Genomic DNA, 18158 nt, shown 5'->3' with positions numbered 1-18158 from the left:
TGGTCCAGACACTATGGAGTAGAGCTAATTCACCTGTCCTATGCCCTGTCCTGGGTGCGAGCCAGTGGTTGTTGGATGGCTTCACACTTGGGAATGTTTTGTTACACGGCACTAACAACTGGAACAATTACAACAGGGCCCTGTTCCAGGTCTGTGACTTCATGCCTTGCAGCAGCATTTGCTGGATTTAAGTGACCAGAAAATTAGGACCAGCCTCTGCATCTCCCAGTGGGAGCCCCACAGCCTGGGAGACATAAGCTCCGAGGGGGAGGGACTTGGCTTTCAGGTTCCCAGCTGGGTTCCCACGGCCTAAAATACCCCCAACGGTGGGAAGGGCAGAGAAGTGCTTAGCAGATATTCACCAAATGAAGCAAAAGGGGTCACTGAAGGGGTTGGGTTAGGTATTCAATGAAACCTCCCCCTGGACAGAAAGAACAATCCGATGCCAAGCAACATAAGCACAGGACAGAGAAGATAATTTCTTCTGGGTTTGGAAGGATCTGGAAGAGTATGAAATGGACAAGGTAGGAAGTAGATTTAATGGATTCTTGGTATATCACCACCCCCTCGCCAAGCCTGCACCTGCCTTCTCAGCCCACCCCTGAAATGAAAAGCTGCCATGTGGGAAATCACACCAGCCCAGTGGTCAGCCAACATGTCCCAGGCCTGGCTTAGCCACCATCTTTCTATGTGGCCCTGAGTAGGTCCTGTCCTGTCTCTTCTCTTGAAACACGGTGGCTAAGACCCGATTCTTCCAGTTATGACAATCCTGGAGTCTCCAAGAAGCCCCAGGCAGCCAGGCATTCCCACCTCTCAGTCTGCGAACCAAGGAGGGTGGGCACCATCTGAGCCCCTCCCCCACACCGAGGCCTGGCTGGTGGGTGGGGGTCTCAGCCAGTAGACTCCTCCGAAGGCCCCTTCACAGCAAATTGTAAAATTTTTTTCCTTTCTTAAATGGTGGGAATTGATTGGCTTAGTGAGGAGCTCCAGCTGCTCCATGGAAAAGAATCAAGGGTGGCTCCCACAGGCCCCATCATCGACATAGACAAAGAGCCCAGAGGAGGCCTGTGATAATGCCTTTGTGGTGTCCCATTAAGGTGGGCCCTGGGAGTGTTTTCCTTCACACAAGCACACTTGGAAGTGGTCAAAATTTAAACCCTGGGCCTCCCAGTGGCCCATTAACCAAGGTGTTCACATGTCCACAGAACAAGGTCCTCCTCCTCTTGGGAAAGGCAACCGGGGAAGCTGAGTGAAAGGGAAGAACAGACCTTAGGGAACCTCAAAAGAAGAATATCAGCCAGTTTCAAGGCCAGGCTTGGAGCAACCCAAAGCCACATCTGCAGCAAAATCCCAATTTTATAAGAGAAAAAATAATTGAGTATATATAATATTAAAAAAAATTAATACCACTTATCCATTTGGGAGGATTGTAGGTGATTTTTTATTTTCTCCTTTATACTTATCTGTTTCCAATTTTTCTGCAAATATCAGGTATAGCCTTACCTTTAGATTTAGAAATAAATGTTATTTAAAAATAGAATGTGTGTATATATGTGGGGAAGAGATTTTGTGAACAGCCTTCAAGTCTTTGAGGAGTTCCTGTACTGGATAATGGGGGATGGAGATCAAGGAGGGTTGGCTTAAGTTGCAGCAGGAGAAATCCCTGTAAGAAAGCAGAGGGACCTTGGGACATAGGGAGTTAGCAAATGCCCAGTGGGTGAATGTGTGTGGCATTTGCCTATTCCCTGAGATGGACAGAGGGGTCTTTAAATGAGCAGGAAGCAGATCATGGCCCCTCAGACCCAGAATGGACTTCAGTGCACGCCGAGTCCTATACCTTCCTCTTGCTGCTAAGTAAACGGACACCCAACGAAAAGAAAGGATCACCCAGGGTCATTTTATCAGTGGCAGGGCCAGGACTCTGGGCTCAAAGCTTTCTTTCACTCTGCTTCATCACCAGATTTTAGGGGGAGTTTTGGCAGGCCCAGGGAACAACGAGGCCTGGAGAAGATGGCAGGTGGACCTAGTGAGCCAAAATAGGAAAGCTATTTTTAAAGCCTAAGGGAAAAGACATTCTTCAAGTCACCAGCCAGATGGACGTCCCCATCTGGACAGAATGGAGCTTTGGTGGGAGGTGGTATTGCCTCAAAGACACCCCCAGTCCCCTGCAGGCATCGCTGTTCTCCAGAGCAACAGGGCTCCCAGGGCTTAGGCCCCTGGGGCCCTGCTTATGGCTCCCATTCCCCAGCAAAAGCTGGCAGAACCCTTCCTTTTTCATCCCACCATCCCCGCCAGACTATTAAAATGTAATCAAAAAATCACATTAGACATGCAGATTTGACTTAAAATACATATATGTATATATAGTTTAACGGCAATTAGGAGCTAATCAGCTTTTTCTTCCTGACTTGGGGCGTTTTGCCTTCCTGGCTCAGCTCTGGTCCTTGAATACTGCAGGTCTTTGATTCTCTTACCCTTGGGTCAAGAGATTTAGGCAGAAGTTCAAAATGAAATCTTTTGAGTGGAACAGCTCTAGAGAAGGAAGGAAAGAAAAGCAGAGGCCTTGGTGCCCCCTTGACACCATTGTCCTAAGCCCTAAGTAAGATTCTCTTACTTCTGAGAAACTGTCACTCTCCAGATGCTTTGGCTATGTGCCTGTCATCTGGAATCCTAAATCCTTCCCAAAACCTGGATACTCCATCTCAGGCTGGAGGCCTGGAGAAGCACCGGACATATGGTGGTAAAACTGGGACAAACTCACACACGTGGGATGGAGCCAATCACCCAACTAGCTCAATGCAGAAACTCTGACACCTGTTAAGATAGTTTGTATTGACCAGGTACCCTTATGCATCTTCTGTCATCCTCACATCAGCTCTGCAAGGAAGGCATTAGGGCCATCCCCATTTTACGGAAGAAAAATCAGAATCAGAGACTGCTACCTGGTGGTCACACAGCAAAGAAGGATCAGAACTAGAATTTGAACTTTGGGTCTGCTGATCCCAAGCTTGGGCTCTTGTTGCCATTCCAGGCAGCCTATGTGTCCCTTAAGAGCCAAGGAGCCAAGATGTCAGCTCCCACTGCAGAAACCCCCAGTGGCTTTGAGCAAGTTTGCACCATCCCCATAAGACCTGAAATGCCCCTGATCTTGGCAATTCTACTTTTGATAGGTGACAACTCAGGGCATGGTATAAAGGAGGTCTCCACCTCCTTCAATGGGATGTGGTTATGATAGTTAATTTTTATGTGTCACCTTGACTGGGCCATGGAGTGCCCAGAGACATTTGGCCAAACCAGATTCTGGGTGTGTCTGTGAGGATGTTTCTGGATGGGATTAATATTGGCATCAATAGACTGAGTACAGCAGACACCCTCTCTATGGTGGGCAGGCCTGAGACCTGGACAGAATGAAACAGCCAAGTAAGAGAGACCTTTCTCCTGACTGCAGGGGCTTGGACATCGGTCTTTCCCGGCCTTCAGACTCAAGCTGAAACATAAGCTCTTCTTGGGTCAGGAGCCTGCCAGCTTCTGGGCGGGAACTTACACCACCCGCCCCCCTGGTTCTCAGATGCCGTCTGGAGCTACATACACCATGGGCTCTCCTGGGCCTCCAACTTGCCCCTGCAGACACTGGGATTTCTCTGCTTCCATAATCACATAAGCCAATTCCTTGCAATAAATCTCTTTCTCTCTCTGCGTGTGCATGTGCGTGTGTGTATCCTATTGGCTTTTTTCTCTGGGGAACCCTGGTTAATACAATGAGGAACATCCCAGAGGGGGTGAGGTAGGAAGCCTCATCTTGGCAGCAGGGTACTAGGGATCTCCCAGAGTCTTCTCTCAAGTCCCAAGTCTACACAGAATCTCCAAAGAAAATGGCAGCAGTGCCAGGAAATGCTCTCCCAATCCACAGAGGAAGGGGTGTGGCTTTCCATACTCGTGTGAGTTCTTGTTCCCATGAAGAAGACCCTAAATCTGCCACCCCATCCCCCATGCCCCGGCCCCAGGGAAGCCTGGCTTTGTGGCTGTGACTAAATTAGGCACCTGCTCCTGCCCCATCATACTTGCTGCCCCCTCCAAGAGACCAGTCCTTGTTGACTCAATTTGCTGCCAGGAAATTCAAAGGGATGCATGTGACTATTCCTCTTCCAAAGAAAAGGTGGGCTTATTTATGGGGAGCCCAGGTGGGGGTGGAGGAGGGAAGGCAATTGGGTGGGGGTTGCGTGGTGAGCCTGTCAAGCCCCCATTTCTCAGAGGAGAGCGGGCTGCAGAGATGGAGGGGATGAAGGACGGCTGGCCTTCCCAAGCTGACAGCTGCTGAGGAAACTGAGGGCGCTGACTCGTAAACCCAACAGCTCAATATATATCAGGCAAACAAGCTTTGTTCGGGTCCATACATCACCCGAGGAAATATCGTGGCCGACACTAGAGGAACCCAGCATTAATGGGCACAGCAGCCAGTGTCCCTTTCCCTGTTCTGGGTCCTCTCTCCAGTGGGCTGGGACAGAACTGGACCCCCCAATACTAAGAGGGAAACAGACTCTGAGAGCAACCCAGGCCTGATTTTGAGGGCACGGGGGAAACTAGCACAGCCCGTTCACTCTGCTACACCTGGATTCGCACCCTGGCTCTGCCACCAGCCAGGCACCCCGGGCAACTTGCAGTTTCCTCATCTGTAAAGTGGGGGAGGTGGCACTGCCCCCTTTGCTGAATCACAGTATGATTACTTTAGAGGCAGGAGCCCCTGCTGTGGGTAGGTCTACAAGCCAGTGGGGCAGACTCTTTCCTTCTCTGCCACAGAGGCCCTGGGACTTTTGTGTGAGTCAGAGCCTCTAGATATACTTGTTAATATGCAAACTCCAGGGCCAGACACTGAGGGAGGTGGGCCCAGGGATCTTTATTTAAACATCTCTCTAGGTCAGTGGTTCTCAACCTGTGGGTTGTGACCCCTTTGGGGGTCGAACAACCCTTTCACAGGGGTCGCCTAATACATCCTGCGTATCAGATATTTACACTACGATTCATAACAGTAGCAAAATTACAGTTATGAAGTAGCAACAAAAATAATTCTATGGTTGGGGGTCACCACAACATGAGGAACTGTATTAAAGGGTTGCAGCATTAGGAAGGTTGAGAACCACTGCTCTAGGTAATTCTGAGGCAGGTGCTCCAGGACCATTCTTCACCTCCTCAGGTCCCTGTGGTTCTCTCCAGCAGGTGGCCAGCCCCTCCACCCCCACTGCTGAGGCACGCCTATGCCCTGGGGACGGACTCAGGCTGTTGGATCTCAGGCCAAGGTTTACTCCTCAGAATGTCTCTTCCTCCAGCCATGGGGAGAGAAGATATGAAGGCATTTGGGCTAGGAACAGGACTTCGTGACTGGAGAGGGAGACATAAACAGGCCACTCAGATATGCCAAATACCTCTTCTTGGTGGGCCCAGGAAGTGGAAGGAAACAGAAGGCCAAGGGCTTATTATCTTCCAGGCCCCTTGCAAGGGGCTTAGGTGGGGAGTTTACCATCCACTGAGCACTACCGTATGTCATATGCTAGGTGCTTTATTAACTTACATCATCTTTGATCCGATCTCCAACCTAAAAGGCTGCTTGCAGGTGGGGTGGGGCTGGAGGGGTATCAGAGCCACCGTACTCTGCAGCTCAAAGGAATTCCATGCAGGGCCCACTTCTATCCCCACACCTAGGCCTCACCACCTAACACCCCTCAGCCCTGGATCCCACAGCCCATGAAGCAGCCTTGCACCACTGAGACAAAGACAATAAAAGCTTAAAAAAACCAGCAACACTTACAGAACCCGGGAAATATGACCAGGTTCCCAGATGCCCTTGTCCTGAAGGGTTAGAAGGTTCCCAGAAATGCTCTGCACTCACTGCAGGCCTCGGCCTGCCTGGCCCGTTCCCAGCCCTGCCCCACCCGTGAGAGGCTGGAGACTGCAGCTGCCGAGCTGGAGGACCCACTGGGCCCAGCGCTCAGTCTAACTCTCCAGCCCCAAGCCTACTAGGTTAATAAACAACAAAGAGATCCCCACAATATATGACCAATAACCACATCCATAAACCCAAATTGCATTCTTTCCTGGCTGATGAGCTCAGGGCTCTTTTCTCTCTGAGACCTGATTAGCAGATATGTAAAATAACTCCTCCAGCATCTCATATCAGGCTCTTCCTGCAAGTTCAAGTTCAGGGGCTGGTGGCAGGTAGTGAGCTGCAAGAAGAAACAGCAGGAGATGGGAGTAGGGACCTACCTGGCTACCTGGGCCTGCTGTGTGACCTAGAATAAGCCACTTAACATCTCTGGTGGGAAGAGATGTTCTCTAAACCCTTTGCCTCTGACTCTCAGCTGCTATCTCCTTGGGGGAGGCACAGCAAGGGGAGCTGGATGCTGGGGAGGGTCCCTTCTCTTCTATTCAGAGACTATGGAATAATTGGAGGGGACATTCGCAGGGATCAGGCCAACAGGCAGGAACAGCTGAACTGCCATGTGCTGGGTGCCACCTGTCAGTTCCTAGCTCTGGGGAAGGCTTTGGAGGCTACCCTCTGCCCTGCCCAGTCCCAGCACACTCAGACCATGGTACCAGGGATGTTGCAAAATTCCTCGAAGCCCCACACCACCCAGAGAGAAGCTAGAAGGTATATTGGAAGCTACACGGTACGAAGGCAAAGTACCCTAGACACTGACTGGTCTGGGATGGAACTCTGGGATGGGGGCTTAGCGAAATCCTCCAGGGCAAATCTCTTTCCCTCTAAGGACTGGGGGCTCCCCAGCCCCGGCTTGCTGTGTGGGCTTCTGGAGAGCTGAGAAGCCAGCAGCTGCTGGAACAGGCACAGCAAGGAGAGGGTGGGGGCGGCGGCCCTTGTGTCCTGGAGCTGGAGCCATTTCTCCTCCTGTCCTTCATCCTCCCATGGGGGGCTGGATGATATTGGGTCTATGCAGCAACACCAAGCTTGCAGATCAGTTCCCTGCAGGTTTTATCCTCCCAAGAATTATTTCCAATTTGCAAACAAGAAAACTGAGGCTGTAGAAGTGAAAGGACTTACTTGGACTTGATTTCTGCTAAGCTCAGTACTCTTCTCACTGTAGTGGATTTTATTTCAGTCTTACATGTGTGAAAACTCTGAGTCCTAGAGTCAGCAGCCCTCCTATCCCCCTACTCGGGTATACACACACATACTCACACACATACAGTGTTTGCCCCTGAGCCATTTGGGCCCACGTCTAGGTACAGCATGGATGGGACAATGAGTCCCATGGAAGGGAGGAGGGTGGAAATAATCAGGGGCTGACACTGAACTTCCCCATCCAGGGGGACTCGCACCTGCAACGCCTGCACAGTTCTGTGGTTCTTGGGGAAGGTCCCTGGCTTCCTTACTGAGTGACTGCTCAGGCACGTACAGTGAAGAGAAGTTGTCAGTCCAAGAAGTGGGCTCAGTCCCCTCCTGGGACTGCACAGAGGCCCTGACACTGACCCTCGGACCTCAGCCCACTGTCCATGACCACACAGCTGCCTCTAGGCTCGGGACCGGTGCTGAGCAGGTGGAGCAAAGGGCCCAAGAGGGAGCACAGATCCTCAAAGTCTCCACCAAATCCCCTGCCTTTCTCCTCAAATGCTTGGGAGGTTCTCAGCCCAGGAACTAAGTACTGCTGCTCCCAGCCCCAGGGGCTAGGAGAGACCCAGTGAAGCTACCTGGGCTGGAGAATCCCAGTCCCCTTCCCTGCTCCCCACCCTGCTCCAAGGGGAAGTGCTATCCAAAGTCTAGTGGTTCACCTCCCCCACCTCAAAATACACCAGTCCTTCCACAGTAATGAGGCTGTGTCTCTAATTTCCTTCTGAACTTGGGCAAGTCTCTCCTCCTCCCTGGGCCTCAGTTTCCCCTTGAGTCAAAGGAGAGGATTGGACCTGAGCTTCCAGGTACCTCTCAATTCTGTCATTTGGAGTTCCAAAAGGGTCAGGACATAAGACCCAGGGGGCCAGCTGGGAAGGGGAGCAGGGTTGTAGATTCCTATTTCAGCTTTCAGCCTCCTGAGTCCCCATCCATGCCACAGTCAGGAGCCAGAGGAGCCCCATGACCAGTGGGTCCTGCAGAATGAGGGGGGAAGGGAGTGCAGTGAGGGGACAAGCCTCAAGGACTCAGACCAACTCTCCCCAACCCTGAGCCCCTCATTACTCTGGAGCAAAGGGAGCTGGCTGGACAGGGAAAGCCTGGGCATGCTTCAAGGTAAATCTGCAGAGGGAGAAGTAGCCTACTTACTCTTTCAGGTTGGTGAGAGCAGGAATGAAACAATTGATTCTTATTCAAATGCTGTTCCAGCCATGGGACATAGTGGGGAGGGCAGCTGCCTCCTCTCCCCCAGGCATTTCCCTGTAGACCCATCCTCTGAGCACTGGAGCAACCTCTGAGCAGTGGCGGCAGCAGTGACAACTGCACCATCACCCCAGAAGGAAATAGTGCAGGGTCCTCCCTAATCCAGAGCTGAAGCTCCTGCTGCCCAAGCTTTTCTGACCCAGAGGCCTTCCCTAAAGAGCAGGGCAGCTCCTCAGCCTTTCCTGAGACGGGGGACATTCTTTCAAATTTGGGGAGTGGGGACAAGAAAATGACCCTTCTTTTTGTCAGTACTTAGGGTCAGGCCCTGCCAAATCAAAGCCCCGACTGTCAAGAGTCCATTGGCTCCATTCACTAATTCATATATTTAGCAATTCATTCATTCATCCACGGCCTTACTTCATTCACTAGTCAGTGCTCACTATCTATAAAAAACGACTTTCTGTTAAATCATCCTAATCTTAACTTTGAGATGTCTTGAACTCCTTTCCTACTGAAGGCTGCGTGAACCTTCTCACCCCAGATCTATTCTCATGCTCATTAATGCTCAAGAATGCCTCCTGGCTGACAGGTCCCCCTTCATCACAAATTCCTGGCTCTGTTATTCTGGGATCATCTGCTCAAAGTCTCCGGAACACCAGGTCAGAAAGTCAGGAACTCGTGTAGGGAACGTGCAGCGTTAACTGCCTGCATGCGCTCTGCCAGCCTCTCCCAGCTTCCCTGGCTAAGGAAGGGAAGGAGGGGTTTCCTCTTCAGCGGCTGTCACATTTCCAAAGCCTGATTTCTCTTTAGCTTAGCCTCATGCCTCTCAGACCTGGACTGCAGGAAGGAACCAAAACCAACATCTTGCCTCTGTGAAGTCACAAGATGATAAAAAAAAAAAAAAAAAACCCAGCAAATACTTTTCAACCAGAAATTGCCCACATACGACCGTGTCCAGAGGGAGGCAAGTCCCAGCTGTGTCTACATGGAATGAAAAGAGGAAACATCTGGATGAGAGCCAGGGACGTCTTGCCAGTCGGACAGATGCTGCCCACATCTGGACATCCAAAAAGTGATCTGTCTGTTGGTGGCTTGGCAGTTAAGAAGCAAATGGCCAATACGAGTCACCCCAACAATCAGAACACAGCTGAGCCCGTACGTGCAAATTACCCAGATTACTGAAGGATCCAAAGGGTACACTGGCTTCAATCATACTCATCCTCAAAGACCCAAATCTAGTTAACGTAAAGGCCAAAGTGCGGGCCTTACTGCACGGTAGCTGTGCTTGGGACACCTGTGGTCAGCCTGCTGGGTTTGGGTACTGTCCCCATTGCTTATTAGTAAGCTGCTTACTTTCTCTGTGCTTCACATTTCACATCCTTAAAATGGAGATAATATGCCATCCCCCTTGCTGGGCAGGTATGAGGATGAAATGAGATACTATCTAAAAAGTTCTAAGCCCAGCGCCGGGCTGGTGGGAACCATTTAAAATATGTTGACTTAGTATCAGTATCACTGGTGTGATTGCCCCACAGAGCTCCCCAGCGAAGGACAGTAGACATCCTCCAGGACAGTGCCAAGGTCAATACAGTCGCAGGGTGGGAGAGACACATCCTCCTTCCTAGACTTCCCAGGAACATCAGTTTGCCACAACCTTCCAGAGCCTGAGCCCCATTTAAGCTGCCTTCCTCAGAGATGAGATCATCACGTGCTCCCTCAAGGCAGGGATGGCTTCCAGCTAGCAGGCCTGTCTCCTCCGTGAACAAGGTTTGGCAAAGGACATGTCATCCCGGTGCCAGTGTATGTGTCGGAGGCCCCACGCAGATGGCTCGGTAGGCAAGAGTCTTCCTCACTGAACCCCATTCCCACCAAGACATCAAACTGGGGAGAGTGCCCAGTCGTGCTGGGAGCACCAATCATGGGAAACTTCCCTCCTGACCCCAGAATGACCATTTGCCAGGATCCTATCCTTTCATCCCCAGGGCCCTTTTCTACTTCCAGTGGGGGACTAAGTGAGCCTCCACTAACCTATCTCCTCTGCTCTCGGGATGAGAGGTGTTGAGATGCTTGGAGAACTCTACAGGGCAGAGACAGAGACCTTGTCATGTCTGCACACCCAGCACCCAGCTCGGAGTAGGACTGCTCAGGCAGACGTGTGTGGGAGGGCAAGTAAGGAGAAGGCCTTTTCTGGTGGAGATGGTTTAAGCCTCTGGACATTGTTTCCCAAGACATCACTCCTGGTTCCAAGTACCCCCATAAGGTCCCTGGATGGCATCTGCTGGCACTTAAAACCCAGCCAGTCCTCCCATTATCCTTACTCCCTCCTAGTTCCCAACTGTCGAGCTCACTGTGTACAGCATGACTATAACCTGCCACCCAATGGCCATTTCCAAACTGCCAAGTTCCCCGTCTGGTTCCCTCAGAGGGAGGACACAAATGGGAGGAAGCGAGATGCCAGGATCAGAAGCATGCCAGGAGTTCTGCAGGCAACTGAGCCCTCTCTGGCGGCTTCTCGCCCCTGAGTTCTGAGAGAAACATCCCCAGACCCTATGCTTTGGTAATGTCTTCCAGGGGCTGGTCCCAGGATGCTGCACTGGGCTTCTTCCTTCCAGGTTTTGGCAGAGACGCAGCCTCTGCTGGTACACGTGCCAGCAAGCGTGACCAGCCTGGAGGTATAATATAAATAGCCTGCCGCTGCCCATCAGCTTCTCCTCCCCCTTGGCACTGGCTCCAAGCCTTCCCCTTCCTCACCCCCAGAGCAAGCCAGCTAGCAGGAGCTCTGCTGGGCCCCACCTGCCACTTTATTAGCTGTGTAACCTTGAGCAGGTGACTCAACCTCTCTAACCTCAGGCACTTTCATTGTGAAACAAACTAAGAACACCTCCCTCCGGGCTGGCTGTGGGGATTGCACCAGTTAATATACGAAAAGCATTTAGCACAGTGCCTGGCGCATGGCTAATGTTCTGCATTTGCCATTGTTGTTCAAGATGACAAATAAGTGGGGACCTGGGGAAGGTCAGCAGGGTCAGGAGTGATGTCAAAGTGGATGCAGGGGGCTTGGCGCCCATAGCTCAATGGTTAGGGTGCCGGCCACATGTGCTGGGGTTCGTGGGTTTGAACCTGGCCCGGGCCTGCTAAACAACAATGACAACGACAACAACAACAACAACAAAACAGCTAGGCGTTGTGGCAGGTGCCTGTAGTCCCAGCTATTTGGCAGGATGAGGCAAGACAATCGCTGAAACCCAAGAGTTTGAGGTTCCTGTGAGCTGTGATGCCTTGGCACTCTACCAAAGGTGACATAGTGAGACTCAAAAAAAACCAAAAGTGGATGCAGGGGAAAGGACATGAACAGTGAGTGGAAACAGCATTGCACTTGGAAGGGAGCTGTTAGGCGTACTGCCTGCATTGGTTCAGACCCCTTAGCTGCATGGCCTGGACACTTCTCACATGCTCAAGGAAGCCAGCCTGGCTGCATGGAAGCACCCTGGCCTGGGATTCTGAGACAGAAGCTCTGCCACCAACTGCTGTGTGATGCTGGGCAACTCACTTGCCCTCCCCAGGGCAACTTCTCATTTGCCCTCCCAAGTAACTTCCCATCTACAGAGGCCTCTCACAGCCCCGACCTCTTACAGAGTTAAGGTGTCCAAGTTTGATAGTGGAGCTCCTGCATGAGTCCCTTCTTGGCTCTCCTGGGTGGGGACAGAGGCACAACTGGGGACTCAGCCCTAGCCTAGACACAGTCCAAAAGCTTTGAGTACCCAGCCCAAGCCACTGAGTGATAAACTCAAGTGACAGTACTGCCCTTCACTCCTGGCCCTTCTGGCAGAGGAATTTTCTTTGGAAAGCTAGCACATAAATGGGTTTCCTGAGTATGTAGGTATGTATGGATGGATGGATGGACTGAACAGTTAAATAACCAGAAACAATAATGCAAGCTACTGGGCAAAATGAGGGCTTCTGGTTCATTCAGATCAAAATCTGATCCCAACTTGACCTCCTCTAGCTGTGTAACCTTGGGCAGATCTCTTCACTTCTCTGAACTTTGCTTTTCCCATATATTAAATGAAAAGGTCAATTCATATGCCCTCAGATGGTTGCAAGGCTTAAGTGAGATAGTCTGTGTAAATGCTCAGTACTTGGGAAACAGATAGTATCGACAAATGGCAGCTATTATTTTTGATATTGTTATCACCAACCTCCCTTTGTAAGGTAGAGGATCCGAGGCCACCAGCCTTGCCTGGTGCCTGTTTTCAAAGAGCTTTGACTAACACGGAGACGCATATTCATCGCAATCCTCCCACCCGTATACTTTCCAGCTGGTGCAGAGCGGCGTGCAGCCGTCTGGTCTCCCCATGGCAAGGCAGGTAGTGAGCTCGCTGGGGGAGGCTCTGCCACCATCCCTGGGCCAGTCCGACAGCATCCATGCCTCTGGCCTTTGTTGAGCAGCTAGAGCGTGAGCTGCACTGTCTGGCTGTGAAATGCGACTTTTGGAGAACATGCATATTTGTGAGTTGGTGCATGTTTCTATTTCAGGCCGACACTGCTCTCTTTATTTATTTTCCCTGGGCTTTGGCGCCTTGGAATCCAGCTTGGAAGGGTGTTTTGACAGACTCTGACACCTCTCCCGACTCCTTTGGCAGGAAAGATGCTAGGGTGGGGAGAGGGTGGGCAGAGAGGAGGAGGATTTCAGATGACAAGCCCCCTTCCTTGATTAGGACTGATGGACAATTGAACACCCCTGCCTCGCCATCCCAGTTTCTTTATATTTGAGAGGGGGAGGAGTACAAGAGGGGTTTAGGTGGGAAAACAATTTCAAAGAGGACAAAGGGAACCAAAGAGGCTAATCATTGAGCTCCCAATTATAATAATGCTAACATCATTATCAACACCAATGGTATTATAATTATCAACCACCGCTGCCACCACCCTCGCCTTTGTTGGGTGCCTAGTTTAATGACTGACAGTGGCCTGGCTGATTGCCCTTAGGGAAACAATCTCATCTCTCAGCATCTCACTTTTCTCATTTATAAAGGCTATTTTTGCAGCCCACAAGCAATGGGGCTAGGAGAAGAAGTTCCTTCTGCCAAATGGTAGTAGTGGCTATCTTCTCTCCCAGCCTTAGATCCTGGCCAGCAACCAATTGTCCATAGGCAGGCCACTTGGTTGGGGCAACCAATCCCTTCCCTGTGGCCATCTACAACCAGCCCAGAGGCTGCCTCTTGGGAGAAAGATCTTAATGTGGACAATTCCATCTGCCTTTGAATGACCAGGAGAACTGAGGGAAGAGGATGGGGAGATGAGGGAAATATGTCTAAACTACCAAAGAAAAGGGCTTAAACCATAATTCCAAGGATGTGGGGATCAGGAGACTAAGGTTTAAGTTTTCAGACTTCTATTCATTCATTTGCCAAGCACCTGCCAGCAGAACCAGTGGTTCACAGAGAGGATATGATGGTAGAATCAATGCTTATCCCAATGAAGATGATACTTCAGCAGCGTGACCTCAAGAAAATTACTTAACATCTCTGGCCCTATTAAGGAAACCATTTAAACACTTGAGGGAAAGGCTGACTTTACCAGTGGTGGGTATTGTAAGAAAAGAGAAAGGTACCATAATCTCATATTAGAACTATGATTCTCAATCTCATCCACACTCAGGTGACTCACTAGACAATCAACATAGATTATTAGGGCCAAAAGGTGATCCTAAATGTCACCTCAGCCAGTCTTGTCCTTTTACAGAGAAGCAGCCTGAAATGCAGAGAGGAATAAATTTGCCTAAGGGCACACTGGGAGCCTGTGGTCAGAGTGAGACCAAGATCCAGGTCTTCTCATTTCTAGCCCAGTGCTCCATGCTGGGGCTCCTCCTTCAACCCAGTTCTGGATTTTAAAGGCAACAGCAGGAGAGGTGTCAAAGGGCAAGCCAGAGCGTGGGCACATGATTCTTCAAAAAGCCAAACCTCTGTGGATTCTTGGCCCCTTGCAGAGACTATAGGGGCTCTAGGACATATGGCCTTAGAAAATTTCCCAGGGAAGGTGGCAAAAGCTGCTGAGGCCATGGGTGGGGGGACAGTTAGAGTTCCAAAGAGAGATTAATGAGGGTATGGAATCTGCAGTTGAGAAGGCAAGTCAGGGAGAATGGAGTCAGCTCCCGCTACGGGACAGCTGTGCCTGTATCAGTGCAAAGACTGGGTCAGACCCAGGCTAAGGAAAGTTGGGGAGATAGGTGAAGGTGGCTGGGAAGGATGACTAGAAAGACCAAAAAAGAAAGTGATGGTGAAAGATAAACCTAGGGGTGGGAACAGAGCAGGGAAATGCAAAGAATGTGGACCTTGACTGCAGAAGATGCGTCTGGAATAAGGTTAGAGGAAGTGGAGTGGGCACTGGAGTGCAGAGTTGAGCAAAACGGACATTGAGTTTAAAACCAAGATTCTGCAAGGCACCTGCCCGCACTGGGCTTCTGCCCAGAGCTTCCACTGAACCAAGGCTTCCTCCCTCCCTTGGCAGATGCCTGGGTTCTAGTGGGAGGTGTGCAGAGAAGATGGGGTGGGGGCATCTGCTCAATGTCCCCCATGCTTCCCCATTAATAGCAGAATTGTGTGTGTGTGTGTGTGTGTGTGTGTGTATGTGCGCGCGCGCGCGCACGCGTGCACACTCAGAAGCCCGAGTGGCTTTGTGAGTCACTGGGCACCAGTGTGAGCACCAGGTGGTAGTCTCTGAAGCGTAGGGCTTAGTAAGTATGTCCAGAGACAGCAGCCTCGAGTGCCAGCCCGTAGTGAAGATGCTGCCCAGGTCCACAGACTGGTGCTTGTGAGGGATCTGTGTTTGCCCACGTGTGCGTGAATTGTATGCAGATTGTGTGCGCCTGTGGACTGTGGGAGTGCGTGTTTGCGCAAGTGAGCTATGAATATGTGTGTGGATTGTTTTCGAGTGGTCTATAGATACGTGTGCGTGCGCGTGGATGAGTGAGTGTGCACGGGAGGGGATCCATAGGCGTGCGAGAGGGTCGTGAATCGCCAAGGCCGCCCGAGGCGCTGTCCGCGGTGCTGACCCGGGGCGTGGACCGACCGGTACCCAGCGGAAAGCTGGCAGCGGGTGAACAGTGGGGCCCAGGAGAGAAAGCCCCAAGGAGGGACCTTCCCAGCCCAGCTGCTAGCCTCCCCGGGGAGTTGGGAAAAGTTCTCCCAGCGGTGGGGTTGGCTCACAGGACTGGGGCTCCTCGCGGGGAATCTTCCTCAATCCTCTGGGACACCATCCCACCTCCATCCTCCTTCGCGTTCTCTGCAGAGCCCTGGGACCCTCTCGTGTTAGGCTTCCATCGCCTGCCTGGCCCACTCTAAAGTCCCTATGAGCCCGGCCGGACCTGCAGCAGGTTAATTTGGCCCCAGAACTCGAGAAATGTCCCCCCGAGAGCAAAAGTGCGCTAAGGTAGGGGGCGGATGAAGAGGGCGTCGTTAATCTTTCCCTGTCCCCTCCCTCCGCTCTAGCCTGGCCGACAGCCTGATCCAGAAACGGCTTCAGACTGACGCTCAACTTTTATGGAATCAAGCATCTACCCGCGGGGACGAGCAGAGGGCCAGAGGTCAGAAGCCTCGCCGTTTCTGGACATCAAACTCACCCGGACCCAGACGGACCAAAGCTGCTCGGGCCCTGCTGGGAGTTGGCGCGGAGCTGGGGCCGGGATGCGGAGGACAAGCTCTGGGTTCTGGCTTTCCCGGGGGGCTTCGAAGCCCGCCTCTCGGGCTGGCCGCAGAGCGGGAGAACTTCACACGCAGCCCTGCTCAAGCTGGGATGCGGGCGGCGCGGAGGACTCGTCCCCTCCTCTGAGTAACGCATCCCCCAGCCTGGAGACCGGTTGGCGCCCCGCGGCCGTCACACTCACCTCGGCCCGCCGAGCTGAGCTGACTGAACCGCAGGCGCGGGAAGGGGCGCGCCGGAGGGGCGGGCGCCTGCGGCTACCACGCCTGGCAGACTTGTTCCCTCACCCGAGTCACAGAGGGAAGCTCCTCGGAGCTGTAGGAGGCTGGACTTCGTTCCGCTCCCAGGCGCACGGACCCCAGACAGATCTGAGCGGATTCCGGTCCCAGGCTCGAAACCCGGAGCATTCAGCGCTGCCGCTGCCTTTTATTCGCCGCCCGCCTTTGTTTGGGTCCCGGCTCCTACCACAGACTGTGGGGGTGTCCAGGGCAGGCTCTGGAGCCGCGCCGCCCCCCCGCCACTGGCGCCTCCGGCCCCCGTGCCGCCGGTTCTTGAAACCATGGCTGGCGAGGGCCTGCGCTCCGCTGCCCGCAGTTGTCTCCGGATCCCGCCGCCAGGAGCCGCCGGAGCCGCCTCTCCCCCTGCGGGAGCCGCGCGGTGGTACAGCCGGACTGCGGCGCCGGCGGGCGGGGGCAGCGCGGGGCGCAGCGACCCCTGGGGGTCTGTCCCAGCCTCTGCAAGCGGCCGGGCCAGGCCCCTGGCCCCGCCCCCTAGTTTCCAGGGTTCCGGAGTCTCTCCCCGGCCCGCGCTCCTGTGCCTCTCCGGTCGGTCAGCCAAGCCTTGGCAGGTCACCAGCCTCCTGTACGCTCGAGGGCATCCCCAGGTGCTCTCCGTAGGGAGCTGCCAAGCCCAGGCTCCTGGCGCCTTCCCTTTCTCGTTCCTTCTTTATTCACCTCTCTGGAGCCAGAATTCCGGGCTGTGCCAGCCTCTGGGACCGGGCATTCCTCCAGCTCCAGCACACTGTCTGCCTGACACCCCTGGGCGGAGGGCCACAAGGAGAAAGGGTCTCGGCCCATTTCTATCCATCAGGGCTCAAAGGGCATCGGCTTTGGTATCACTTGGGGAGCACAAAGGAGGACCCCTCAAAGGAGGACCAGCTGCCAGCCCCAGCTGCAAGATCCCGGCGTGTTAGTGAGGAAAGCCAGAAAGAAGATAGGCCACCTCCGTGTGAAGGGTGAGCCACGACTTTATCATGCATCTTCACAGTGTGTGCTGACGGAGGGGCTGGGAAGACAGAGATGGGTGAGACGCATCCCTGCCTTCAGGAAGCTTCCAGCTTATGGGAGAGGTAAGAATACCAGAGAGTTTGGAAGTGAAACATGAGAAGCCCCACCACCTCTCCCTGAACACACAGGTGCTCAACCCACATCAGCCCCCACACGCCCTTATTATTATTTTTTCTTTTTTTTAGAGACAGAGTCTCACTTTGTCTCCCTCAGTAGAGTGCAGGAGCATCACAGCTCACAGCAACCTCCAGCTCTTGGGCTTAGGCGATTTTCTTGCCTCAGCCTCCTGAGTAGCTAGACTACAGGTGTCCTCCACAAAACCCAGCTGTTTTTTTGTTGCAGTTTGGCCAGGGCTGAGTTCGAACCTGCGACCCTTGGTATATGGGGCTGGCGCCTACTCACTAAGCCACAGGCGCAGCCCGCATCCGTATTCTTTTTTAAGAGGAAAACTGAGGGACATCTCTAACTTCAGGTGCTGAGGGGTGCTCCTGTTCTGTTGCTTTCCTGCTTCCCTGCTTGATCTCTGTGGTGTGTGGTACCTGGGAACGGTACCCACTGGCAGGCTGTCAGCCAGACACATTGGTGTTTATGACTCTGGACACCTGAGAGCTTATCTATGCAGAAGCAAATGATCCAACCTGGTGTGCCTGCCCCAGCACTCACTTCCCATGTGCTCAGGATCTCAGGAGAGCCTTTGCCAGGCTGCCTAAGTCTGTCAGAGGAATCCTAGTGGCTCCACTGGCCTTGACCACATTAGAGCTGGGGGCTGCTCCTGCTGCGAAGGGTGCCACTCTCAGCTGTGAGGAGGAGAGAGAGAGACAGGAGACCTCTCGCAAGCAGTGGAGGGTGTGTAT

At 52.8% G+C, this 18158-nt stretch overlaps 1 protein-coding gene across 1 annotated transcript in view; it reads right to left on the bottom strand.

Moving 5' to 3' along the window:
- Positions 1–16334, bottom strand: part of DISP3 (dispatched RND transporter family member 3) — a 50292-nt gene extending 33958 nt beyond the window's left edge. The window contains exon 1 of the mRNA XM_003793271.1: positions 16203–16334. The gene's annotated coding sequence lies outside the window, so the exon portion shown is untranslated. The remainder of the gene's footprint in view (positions 1–16202) is intronic.
- Between the last annotated feature and the right edge of the window lie 1824 nt (positions 16335–18158).

This window comes from Otolemur garnettii, unplaced genomic scaffold (assembly GCF_000181295.1).
Source record: "Otolemur garnettii isolate 467f Iridium unplaced genomic scaffold, OtoGar3 scaffold00067, whole genome shotgun sequence".
In the NCBI taxonomy this organism is placed as follows: Eukaryota; Metazoa; Chordata; class Mammalia; order Primates; family Galagidae; genus Otolemur; species Otolemur garnettii.
The sequence above is the reverse complement of the archived record's forward strand: the minus strand, read 5'-3'. Positions and strand labels throughout refer to the sequence as shown.